This window comes from Pseudonaja textilis, chromosome 2, assembly GCF_049901715.1.
Source record: "Pseudonaja textilis isolate UNSWEBS1 chromosome 2, rPseTex1.2, whole genome shotgun sequence".
In the NCBI taxonomy this organism is placed as follows: Eukaryota; Metazoa; Chordata; class Lepidosauria; order Squamata; family Elapidae; genus Pseudonaja; species Pseudonaja textilis.
In genome coordinates, this window is record NC_141991.1 from 65,858,228 (window position 1) to 65,869,369 (window position 11,142).

At 43.1% G+C, this 11,142-nt stretch overlaps 1 long non-coding RNA gene across 2 annotated transcripts; it reads left to right on the forward strand.

The window, feature by feature from the left end:
- The first annotated feature begins 4,216 nt into the window (after positions 1 to 4,216).
- On the forward strand, positions 4,217 to 10,367 carry LOC148126896 (uncharacterized). Of its 2 annotated transcripts, XR_015741702.1 has the most exons (4): positions 4,217 to 4,443; positions 7,527 to 7,636; positions 9,140 to 9,342; positions 10,031 to 10,367. It is a non-coding gene; the product is annotated as an uncharacterized LOC148126896 (long non-coding RNA). The 2 variants fall into 2 exon arrangements; XR_015741701.1 differs by having other exon boundaries at positions 9,140 to 10,367.
- The last annotated feature ends 775 nt before the right edge of the window (positions 10,368 to 11,142 follow it).

Below are 11,142 nucleotides of genomic sequence, written 5' to 3' on the forward strand. Positions count from 1 at the left end.
CTTTTACTGCCACCTTATCCGCCCGGCAACCTGGCAAGAGTTGGAAGAGTCCTTCTCCGCACATTTCTTCAAAAGCAGAATGGTTGCAGGAGACGTCTCGTCCCCAGGAAATTGTGCAGGCTGGCAGCGGAACACGAACCATCCCGCGCCCGCGCGCGCCTGCAGACACGTACTGCACAGCCCCCGCACAGCCCTCTTTATCTTTTTCCGGCTCCTTCCTGCTGCCTGGTCCCACCGCGGAGCCCCGTGGGGAGGGGAGGGAAGGGGGGGGGGCGAGCGTCTCTGGCGGATGTGCCTAGGCCGCAAGCTGGTGAGAGGGCTTGGCAGCGTCTGTCCCAGGCCTAGCGAAGGATGCTGAAGCGCTTGTGTCACTAACCGCTAGAGACACGGCGTCTCCGGCACCGGAGGAATCGCAGCCAGGGGTTGGCTCATGCGGGATGGGGGTCGGAGGGGGGAGAAAGAGGGGGCTGCCAGCCACACACGTGGGCGGGAGGCGGAAGGAGGAAAAGATCGGTGGGGGCGGAAGGGGGCGGCGCCAAAAAAAAAAAAAAAAAGAGGGGAGAGCGGGGAGCTGGGGAAGGGGGCAGAGAATCCGGGACGAAATTAAGATTCACTCCTTCAAAAGATTGGAAGAGGGAGCCTGCCGGAGCTTTGGTCTGCATTTGGAACCGATCCTCGGTCTGTTTGTGCAGAACGTCGCTTGTAGCAACACAAGTCCCGCTGGGTGTGATTGGAAATCACCCGTTGCTGCTTCAATACAAGTCCCTCCGCAGTGTTCTGTGGTCGCAGCCTTCCTCCTTCTTGTCCCGAGGGGCCAGAATAACCAAAATGTTCATCTTAAACGGACAAGCGTTTGAATTGCTCCGACTGCGCCGCTTCTGGGGTTCTTAATAAGCTCAGGCAAGCAGAACTCCTGCGGTTTCTCCTCTTCCCCCCCCTCCCGCCCCCCATATAGCTCTGCTCTGTCTTGCTATGTGTAATTGCCCTGGATTCATGTGTGCAGAACATGTTAACACTAAGGTTTTGTTGCTCTTCTCTTTTCGGGGTGGGGGTGGGGGAAGGGACGATACCCTTCCACGCGATATATGGGTAACTCCTCGACTGGCGACCGCAAATGGAGCCCAAATTTTCTGCTGTTGCGTGAAACATTTAAGTTGAGCGAGTTTTGCCTCATTTTACGACGTTGCTTGCCACACTGGCGAAGGGAATAGTTGCACTTGATAAATTAGTAACCTGGTTGTTCAGTGAGCCTGGCTCCCCCTCCCTTGACTTTGCTTGTCAGGAGGTTGCCGAGGAGGGAATCACATGACCTTGGGACCTAGCAATAGTCATAAGTATGAACCACTGGCCGGGTGTCTGAATTTTGATCACATGATCATGGGGATGCTTCCAAGGTTGTATCTCCGAAGAACTCACTTTTTAAAGTGTTGTCGTAACTTTGAACAGCCACTTAGTCAACTGTTGTAAGTCGAGGACTGCCTGTATACTACTTATGGGATGGTTGGAAGTTTTTGCCAGATGGTAGACTCTCAGGTTTAACCATCTGTTAAAACCCACCTCTCTCCCTTGCTTGTCCAGGCAAGTCCAGGTCTTCCGGGAGGTAGAATATGCAACATGGGACCATACAGTAGGATTGGAAGGGACCTTGGCCTTCTCACCCCCTACTCAAACCAGAAGCCCTGCCATCCCAGCCAACGTGCTCGACCGCTTCTTGTGCAAATGGGAATGTGTGTGCATGCATGCTTGCTCAACCACGACTTCTGTGGTCCGGTTCCAAACATCTCATAGCCCACTAGTGGGCAGCAGCCCAGGGGTTGAGGATCCCTGTACTAGACAATCCATGTGTCAGCCTTCAAGATTTTCTTCCTTTGCTTTGCATCTTTTGGCTGTCATAAGTAACGGGGGGAGGAGGGGGAAAAAGCATGGGAAGTGAGCTGGAGGTGTTGCAAACTACTACTGTATAAATTGAGGAGGGGGGGAGCACATTCTTGCTTAGGTTTCTATTTGTTGCTTAGCTTTCTCTTCTCTGCGCAGCTGCAAACCTTTATCAAAGTATGCCAAGGTCAACAGGCAGAAGCCTCATCACCACCTGAAGATGTCCACATGATGACATCCACAACTTTTAATTGGAAGAACCATTTGAACTATTGGGGGCGGGAACATTGCCATCACTTTGTATATGTGATTTATGTGCCTATTTTCTCAGATTCAGAATTCTTTTTTTGCTACCACTTGACTTCCAGTAAAAGATACCTTTTCTCTAATTAAAAGAGTCTAAGTATTTCTTTCTTGGATTTCGAATGGAGCACCAGCTGACACCATGACCCATTGGGTCATCATTTCAAGATATTTCCTTACCACATTCCTCAGTGCCTCCAACAATGGCAGAGCTTTTAATACACTGCCTTCACTGGAAATGTTATTTAAAATTCAGGGAGACATTCAGAGATGTATCAGTCATGGAAGTAGCCCATATTGGATAGTGCTATGATCAGTGGTGGTATGCTACTGGTTTGGCCCGGTTCTGCCGAGCCAGTGGCGGCAATCGGCAGCAGAGACTGAGCTGGTCCTTCTCTCTGTTACTCCGCCTGCCCGGGCTCCAATACTCACCTTTATTCCCTGCTTTTGAAGTGCAGCTGCTTTGTCTTCAGCTTTCTGGTGTTAAAACTACTGAGTTTTTTGGTAGTCCCAAAACAGGGCTAATTTCTTACGTTTTACCATCTATTGCCTTGGGGGAACTCAAGCAATTAAAATGACTGGGAACAGACACCTCCAGACAGAATAAGGATGGGCAATAGAATTAGACAGTTTCAAGTTGATGTAGCTTTCTGCCAATTCAAGGATGTGTAAGAGCACTTCAGTTCAGCATTTGGGAAACGCTGCTAGACATCTCAGTGAAAGCCCTCTTACAAAGGACATTCTTGTCATAACAAAAGAAGCACAGGTTGTTTTTTGTCCTGTCTTATCGAACCAACACCAAAAAAAACTTTGCTTCTTATTCTACACGGTACACTTCGCCATAACCTTTGCTAGGCTAAATATACCCAATACTTCCATAGTTTCCCATACATTTTTTTCCTTCTAGGCCTCATGTTCTCTTGGTGACTATATTCTGGACATGCTTCCGCCTGTTTGCGGGGCCCAGAACTGATGTGTGTGACCTGACCAATACAGAACTCAAAATGAAATAATGACTTTTCTTGATACTGTATTTCTTTTGATATAACCTAAAATTGCATTTGCTTTTTTTTGAAGCTGCCTCACTCTCTTGGCTCATGTTGACCTATGATCTACCAGAACTTTTTTGTACATGCTGTGTTCCAGTATGGCCTTTACCATTGGGCCATGCTGATGCCTTATCGGGTGTCAAACTGGCAGCCTGCGGGCTGGATGTGCCACTCACAGGCCGTGCCCATCCCGGCTCCGCAAAGGCAAAAAACATTGCAATACATCACAATACGTCATGTCGAGTTTGACATCTTTGCTTTAGACTGATCGTACCCAAATGCAGATCTTGATATTTGTCCCAATGGAAATTAATTTTGCTGGTTTCTGTCTGATTTTTTAGTTTGTCAAGATCTCCTTGAATCTCGATACTCTTCTCACTTTCTCATCCCTTCTATTACCTGGAAAGGTGATAATTGTATTTTCTAATTCTTCAACCAAGTCGTTTATAAGTATGTAGAATGGAGCTTTCTGGTATGATACTTTATTTAATTGTTGGATCAAAATGTAGAATGGATAAAATGGAATCCTTATATCTAGATCAGTTTCTGCACGCATATCTTGTTACATGTTTCTGGGCATATTGGCAAAGACACACACAGTATTATATGGACAGGAATTTCTATCCAAATTAGATTTTCATCAGATTAATATGAACTAAAGCAAGCCAGAAGTACATATGGATTGCTTTTCCTTTATGTTAACTTTATTTTCCAGTTACTCGTTAAGTATTTAAAATATCCTTCTTTTACATATAAGCAGAAAAATTAAAGAAAAGTAAAATGATAGATTCTTTTTACTAATCCCGACTTATTGCAGAATTGCGAATTCATTCATCCCCTGACTCCTACCAAACTCTTGGCAATGAACTTGGTTAATGAATTAACCTTTTGGGGGAGAGGTTCACAGACTCTGGTGAATCATTCACTGACCAAGTGGGTTGTATTCAGACAATATGCTAAGCCAGGCAGTGCTTGAACCAGTCAGACTTAGCATGTTACACGAAGGCTGCAACTGATTGGCTTTTAACTGTTAAGCAGGTTGAGCAAACCCAGCTAATTTTAACCTCGTTGTTCCGTCTTAATTTAAATAGCAAACGGCAGTTTTTATTTTGTGCAGATATCCTGGATGTCATGCCCCAAAATGTGTGTGCCAGATTTCCTCTATATGGGTTTACGGCTGTAGAGATACACCTCGATAGATGCTGCTGAAATACAGGTATCGTGTACTTTTTGTCTGCACGATTAGGTGCGTGCAGTAGCAGAATTCTGATGGCCTGCATCTCCCTGTGACAGATCAGTATGCAAGGAGAGGCAGAATCTGGAAGGCAGCAACGGTGCGTAGGGAGGGGGCTAACAAGTTTGCTGTGCATTAGGGCCAGCCCCCAGCTCTGAAAGCCCTCCTGTCTGACTGCCAGAGGAATGAGTCTGCCTGGTGCCAACAATATTTCCCTTGGCCACCGGCCGGGTTGCAGGGAACACAGAGCCCTTGTACCTGGTTCACGCTGACTGCCACTCTCCCTGAATCTCGCCGGGGTTGCACCTGTAGGTGGAACAGTGGCAACAAGAGGGCTTTTTCCTTTTGGAAGTTTCTCTTGGCCTCGTCTAAGCCCCATTGTTTTAAGTACAGGCTCTCATTTGGTACCCAGACCAGCCTGCCCTTCTTTTATCACTGCAAATCTGCTTATCAGGTAACCCTGAACAGTTACAGCAGCCTACTATGCCTTCGCTTTCAAAGCAGCACAGAAAGCCGGGGGCTGGGTTCACATGACAGGCCAGTCTCTGGTGTAATTTGTGCTGAAATCCACTTCCATCTTTGCCTTTCCTGGAAAACAATCATGTCTATAACCTAATGACATACAAGGAAACCAGTCATAGTAACTGTTGGAAACTATGGTGTCATCATGGTGAAAAGGTGATTTCTAGACAGGTTTTGAATACACTATAACATTTTAGATTCTATTTACTGGGAAGTCCTTGTGTTATTTTTTAAAATAAATATCTGCAATTAATTTATATTATAAGTAATGATATTTAATAGAACTGAGTGGATTGTTTAGGCTTTGGGAGTTTTGTAGATTCCTCTTTTCCCCCAGGTACGTGTGAAAGGATATTGTCCAGCTCACTAGTCTGAATACAGATTCTATATACATTTTTAAAGAGTTTTTAAATCTCCCTCATTATTTTTATAAATTAATAACTCAAGGCGACAAACATAATACTTCTTCCTCCTCCTATTTTCCCCACAACAACCTGTGAGGTGGCTTGGATTAAGAGAGAGTGATCGGCCCAAAGTTACCCAGCTGGCTTTTATGCCTAACACAGGACTAGAACTCCCAGTCTCCTGGTTTCTAGCCTGCTGCTTAAACAGTAGACACACTGACTTCTCTTCACGGTTATCCTGCCTGCCTGCCTCCCTGCTTACCAGTCAGCCTGTCAACCCAGGAAGTTGCAAATCTTATACCAGCAAAATAGGTTTTATACGCTATGAAAAGAAATGTTGTGTAAAATCTTTTTGTGAATAAAAAAAGAGTTTGTCCTGATAGTTAGGGAACCAGGCTAGAAACCAGGAACTGAGTTCTGGGGGTAGTCCTTGAGTTATGACTGTAATTGAGCCCCACAATTACAGATTTAAGTCGTGGTATTGTGATCCATTTATCACCTTTTTGGGGGTGGGAGTTAAACACGGCGGCTGTTAAGTGAATGCTGGAATTGTTAAGCCAACTCATTGTTCACTATTGGGCAGTTTTTGTCAGAAACCAGAAATAATTTTTTTCTGGCAAAAATTTCATAAATTGCATGTGAACCACAATCATGTGACCACAGGGTGCCGCAAACAACTAGAAATGTGGGCCAGTTGCTAAGCGCCCCAAATGTAGTCATATGACCATGAGGGAGCCCCAATGTTGGAACTTTAGTAGGTCCCTTTTTTCAGGACCTGTTGTAACTTTGCTTGCTAAGGGACCAATTATAAGTCAAGGACTACCTGTAATCCCCGTTTAGGCATGAAAAACAGCTGGGTGACTTTGGGCCAGTGATGATGACAATTCTTAGGTGACAATTCCTGTCACAACCAGTGGATTGGCACTCTGTTGATCCAAAGGGGAGAAAAAAGCACACCCTGTATTTGCAGGAAAAGAAGAAAGCATCAACTAGCTATGCCTTAAAGTTTCGAGAACCGGACTTAAGTTAACATATGGTTTATTCATTTAGCTGAAATGTGCTATGTGAACACTGCAATTAAGTTTTACTAACCAGATTTGTGTGTGTTTGTGTGTGTGTGTGTGTGTTTGTGTGTGTGTGTGTGTTGAAGACAGTCCTGATTCCTGGTAACTGCCTGGACTAGTCTCTGCAGTTTTCTTGGCAAGATTTTTGGAAGTGGTTTGCCACTTGCCTTTTTTCTGGAGCTGAGAGAGTGACTGGCCCAAGGTCACCAACTGGCCTTGTGTCCAAAGTGGGACTAAAACTCACGTCCAGCTTCTAGCCTGGTGCCTTAGCCACTACATCAGATAACAGATAATCAGAGTTGGAAGGGACCTTGTAGGTCATCTAGTCCAACCCCCCGCTCAAGTGGGAGACCCTACACCATTTCTGACAAATGGCAGTCCAATCTCTTCTTGAAAGTTTCAAGTGATGGCGCTCCCACAACTTTTGAGAGAAAGCTGTTCCATTGGTTGATTGTTCTCACTGAAAGTTTCTCCTTATTTCCAGGTTAAGTCTCCCCTTGTTCAGTTTCCACCTATTATTCCTTGTCTGGCCTACAGGTGCTTTAGAAAATAGCTTGACTCCTTCCTCCCTGTGGCAGCCTCTCAAATATTGGAAGACTACTATCATGTCCCCCTTGGTCTTTCTCTTCACTAGACTAGCCAAGCCCAGTTTCTGCAACCATTCATTGTATATTTTAGCCTCCAGTCCCCTAATTATCCTGGTTGCTCTTCTCTGTACTTTTCCTAGAGTCTCAACGTCTTTTTTATAATGTGGCAAACAAAACTGGATGCAGTACTCTAGGTGCGGTCTTACTAAGGCTTTATAGAGTGTTATTAGTACCTCCCTTGATCTTGATTGTATCCCTCTGTTAATACAATTTAGGATTGCATTAGCTTTTTTGGCTGCTGTTGCACACTGCTGGCTCATACACCAAGCTGATTCACTCCCAGACTCAGTGTTACTACATTGTGCGAATGTAGGCCCTGCGCTGTTAGGATTCTATATTGTCCTAAAGAAGCCCTGATCGGAGGACTGCAAGAACAAAACACCAGTAAAACTACTTATCCTAAACTTCTTTCTTCTTTTTCCTGGCAGGTCTCTGCCTCTTTTCACAGAGGGGCGTGGAAGGTAGCGGTGTCCTCTCAATAACATCTGATAGTCTACAGGTGGCTCAGCCCTTAGGATTTACAACGGATGTTCAGCAGGTGAAGTTTTATATTTTCATGTGTGAAAAAGGACCAGCTAGAAAAACAATGAATTAGGAGGTATAGTCCCTATTCTACTATTTCACTGCCCATTAATATATTCACACTATCTTCTCACTTCCAGTCACACTGTATTTCTAGATAGGAACCTCTAGCTTTCTCAAAGGCCAGCGTCACTTTCTGTGTGAAGCAGCTACTATGTGTAGTTTATAAACAGAGTCCTGTGACTGAGGTAGGCTGGGGAGGGTATGCATGCTGCGCCTTCTTTCTGGTTGGAGCCATCTTGTTCTTTGGCTCAGATCGCCTTGGTCTGCTAAGGCTGGATTGGTCGGCAGGTCTAGAGTCTGTAGTTCAAGTTGTCCAGAAAGCACGAAAGTAAGAAGTCTGCTCCAGAGTATTTATTCATTTGGCTGCCCTCTCTCTTTAAAAAAAAAAAACCCATCAACTTTATTACCTTTAAAAAAAACACATACAAAACACAAAGTAACAAAAACAAGATTTGAAAAGGGGAGGAGGAGATCAAAGGACAAGGAAGTTAAAAAAGAAAATAGAATGAAAAAAATGTTAACTTCCACAGTCTTCACTACAGATACAAATGTATAATAAAATAACCTTTCATTCTAAATCAAAACAAAAATGTCATGTTAATATTGTACAAAATAAACGGCAACAAAACTCTTAATAGCAAAACAATCACTTATTCTTTATTTCTCAAGTTGGAAGTCCAACATTTTGGCTGTCTTCTTTTCTGCCTCTGTGGTGTTTTATCTCCCCTCCCCCACAACATATGCTTGATCTATCTGGACATGGATAACATTGGTATTTTTTTCAGATTATTCTTATTGCACCTTCTACAGTTAAGCTGTTTTTGAGACTCTTATGAGGTTTTCTTTGGTTTGGTTTGGTTTAAGATGCTGAATTGTACAGAATTATGATGTTGTGCAAAAAGTTGTAGTGGGATTTACAACCTAAACATCTGCAAAAAAAAAGGGAATGGGTAGTTTATGATAGAACAAGTTGTGAAAACCTAGCAATTGTCTTGCCAGATTATTTGGACCAAAGTGTTACTTTATGTGGCTGCGGCTGAATTTTTAAAATTCAGCTTAAGACATCGATACGTTGTTTGAACTCAGCTGCAAAATGTGCTGCTCTTTAAGTACCACACAAGCTGTGGGGAGAATTTATGCATGCAGGAACTACACTGATGTGTTTGTGTGCATGTGTGTGTGTGTGTGTGTGTGTTACAGCAAGACTTCCTTAATCTATCAGCCAGAGCCTATACAAAATACACAGAATACAGGAAATTGAACATACAGGTAGTTGTCAATCTGTGACCACAATTGATCTCAAAATTTATATTGTTAAGTGAGAAATTTGTTAAGTGAATTTTGCCACATTTTGCAACTTTTCTTGCCACGTTTGTTAAAGTGAATCACTTAAATTATTAAATTAGTAACCAGGTTGTTAAGTGAATCTTGCTTCTCCATTGTCTTTGCTTATCAGAAAGTCACAAAAGGCAATCACAGGACCCTGGGACTCTGCAACCGTCATAAATATGAACCAGCTGCAAGCATCCAAATGTAAATCACGTGACATGGGAATGCTACAACAGTCACAAGTGTGAAAATGGTCACAAGTCACTTTTTTCAGTGTCATAATTTTGAACTAAATGAACTGTTGTCAGTGGAGAACTATCTGTGTTTGTTGTAAGTAGCCTATGAAAACAAAACAGACAGTAAAAAATTTTTCCACACTCTCCTTCACTCCTAGATACATCTGACTATTTCAGTTGGATGATTTGGAGCAGTGAAGCAAAGTCTTTTTTGTTGTTGTTATTTACTTTTATGCTGTATCTTGTTCACTTGGAAATAAGACAATTTTGTTTATTGCTGAAGATAGTGAGAAGCACCAGCCAAGGCAGCCATAGAGGAGAAGGGATAGAGCAGCAATGATTGTGATTAGTTGTATTCATACAGCATGCTAAACCATGAAGTAATCAATCACACTTTAGCCTGCTATCTTAGAGAAACTTGTAACATTGGGGTCAATGCATTATATTTAAGAATCACTGAATTATATTAAAAATCACCTTAGAGATCATCTACTCCAACCCCTGCCCAATCCAGGAGTCTGATATCACAGATTGCCACTCGTGAGGGAGACTTGTGCATCATTTATCCTGCTGCTGAACAGCTCTAACTGTTAAGGATGTTTTTCCTGATGTCCAACCAAAATCAACTTCCTTGATATTGAAGCCTACTGTGTCTCCCCACCCCCGCCCCCACCCATTTTCTGGAATTGACTTTGGATCATTCTTCTCTGTCTTCTGTGTAATGGCCCTTCAAATATCTGGAGAGAGGTGTAATGTTTTTTTTGCATTCTTCTTTTCTCCAGGCTAAACATATTCAAGATCTCCAACCATCCCTTGTATGTTTTCCCCCCAGAGGCCTTATCATCTGGGCTGTTTCCCTCTGAATGAGTTTGTTAACATCTTTCTTCAAATGCAGTGGCCAGAATTGGAGACAGTGTTCTAGGTGTGACCCAACTAACTCAGAATAGAAGAAATGGTGACTTTGCTTGATCTAGACATTCTATTTATTCAGCTCAATTTTATATATTTGTGTAACATATAAAATTCTGTTGATGCAGCCTCTAGGTCTATATTTGCTTTTTTACAGCAGTATTACACTGTTGGTTTATATTCAGCGTGTGATCCATTATGGAACCTAGGTTCTTTCCCCAAGTTTTACTGCTCTTTATTGGCCATTCCCTCTCTCTCCCCCCAGTTCTGTACAAATGCTTGGATGTTTCTTGCCCAAATAGGGGTCTTTGAATGTATTCCTTCCGTAATTCATCTTGCTGGTTGTTCGAGTTTGTGAAGATCTTCCAAACTATTTGCTTTTCTCCCATCTCTGCTATAAAATTTAAAATCATGTTTCATCCAAGGCTTTTATAAATATGTTGAACAGCACTGTTCACCCTGTGGTACACCACTCAAATCTTCCTTCCTGCTTGACACAGAGCCATTGGCATGTACTCATGGGATACGATTGTGTAACCAGTGTATCTGTCAAGCAGACCAGCCCACATATTGCTGTCTTCTCGACTAGAATCCATTGCAGATGTTGTCAAAAACTTTGCTGAAGTTAACCTTGGGTAAGAATGTTATCAGAGTGTCTATGGAGATTCTCAGTCATCCAAGCCATAGTTATCCCAATGGTGCTTTTTCAAGACCCAACTTTCTTTGTTTTTGACTTGAAGACAGTTCATTTCTCATCCAAGAAGCTTCTCGTGAAGCTTCTTGGTTGAGAAGAGAAACATCTTCAAGTCAAAACAAAGAAAGGGCAGTTGCCTCTTGAAAAAACACCTTTGGGACAGTGTTATGAGACGGCAGCCAGTAGGTGCTCTGCTCGCAACATTCTCAAATGAAGGCAGATATTTTGCTTTTACTTTAGCAGGGATGATGTTACCTAGTTTGGGTAATGAAACATCTGCAAGGAAGCAAG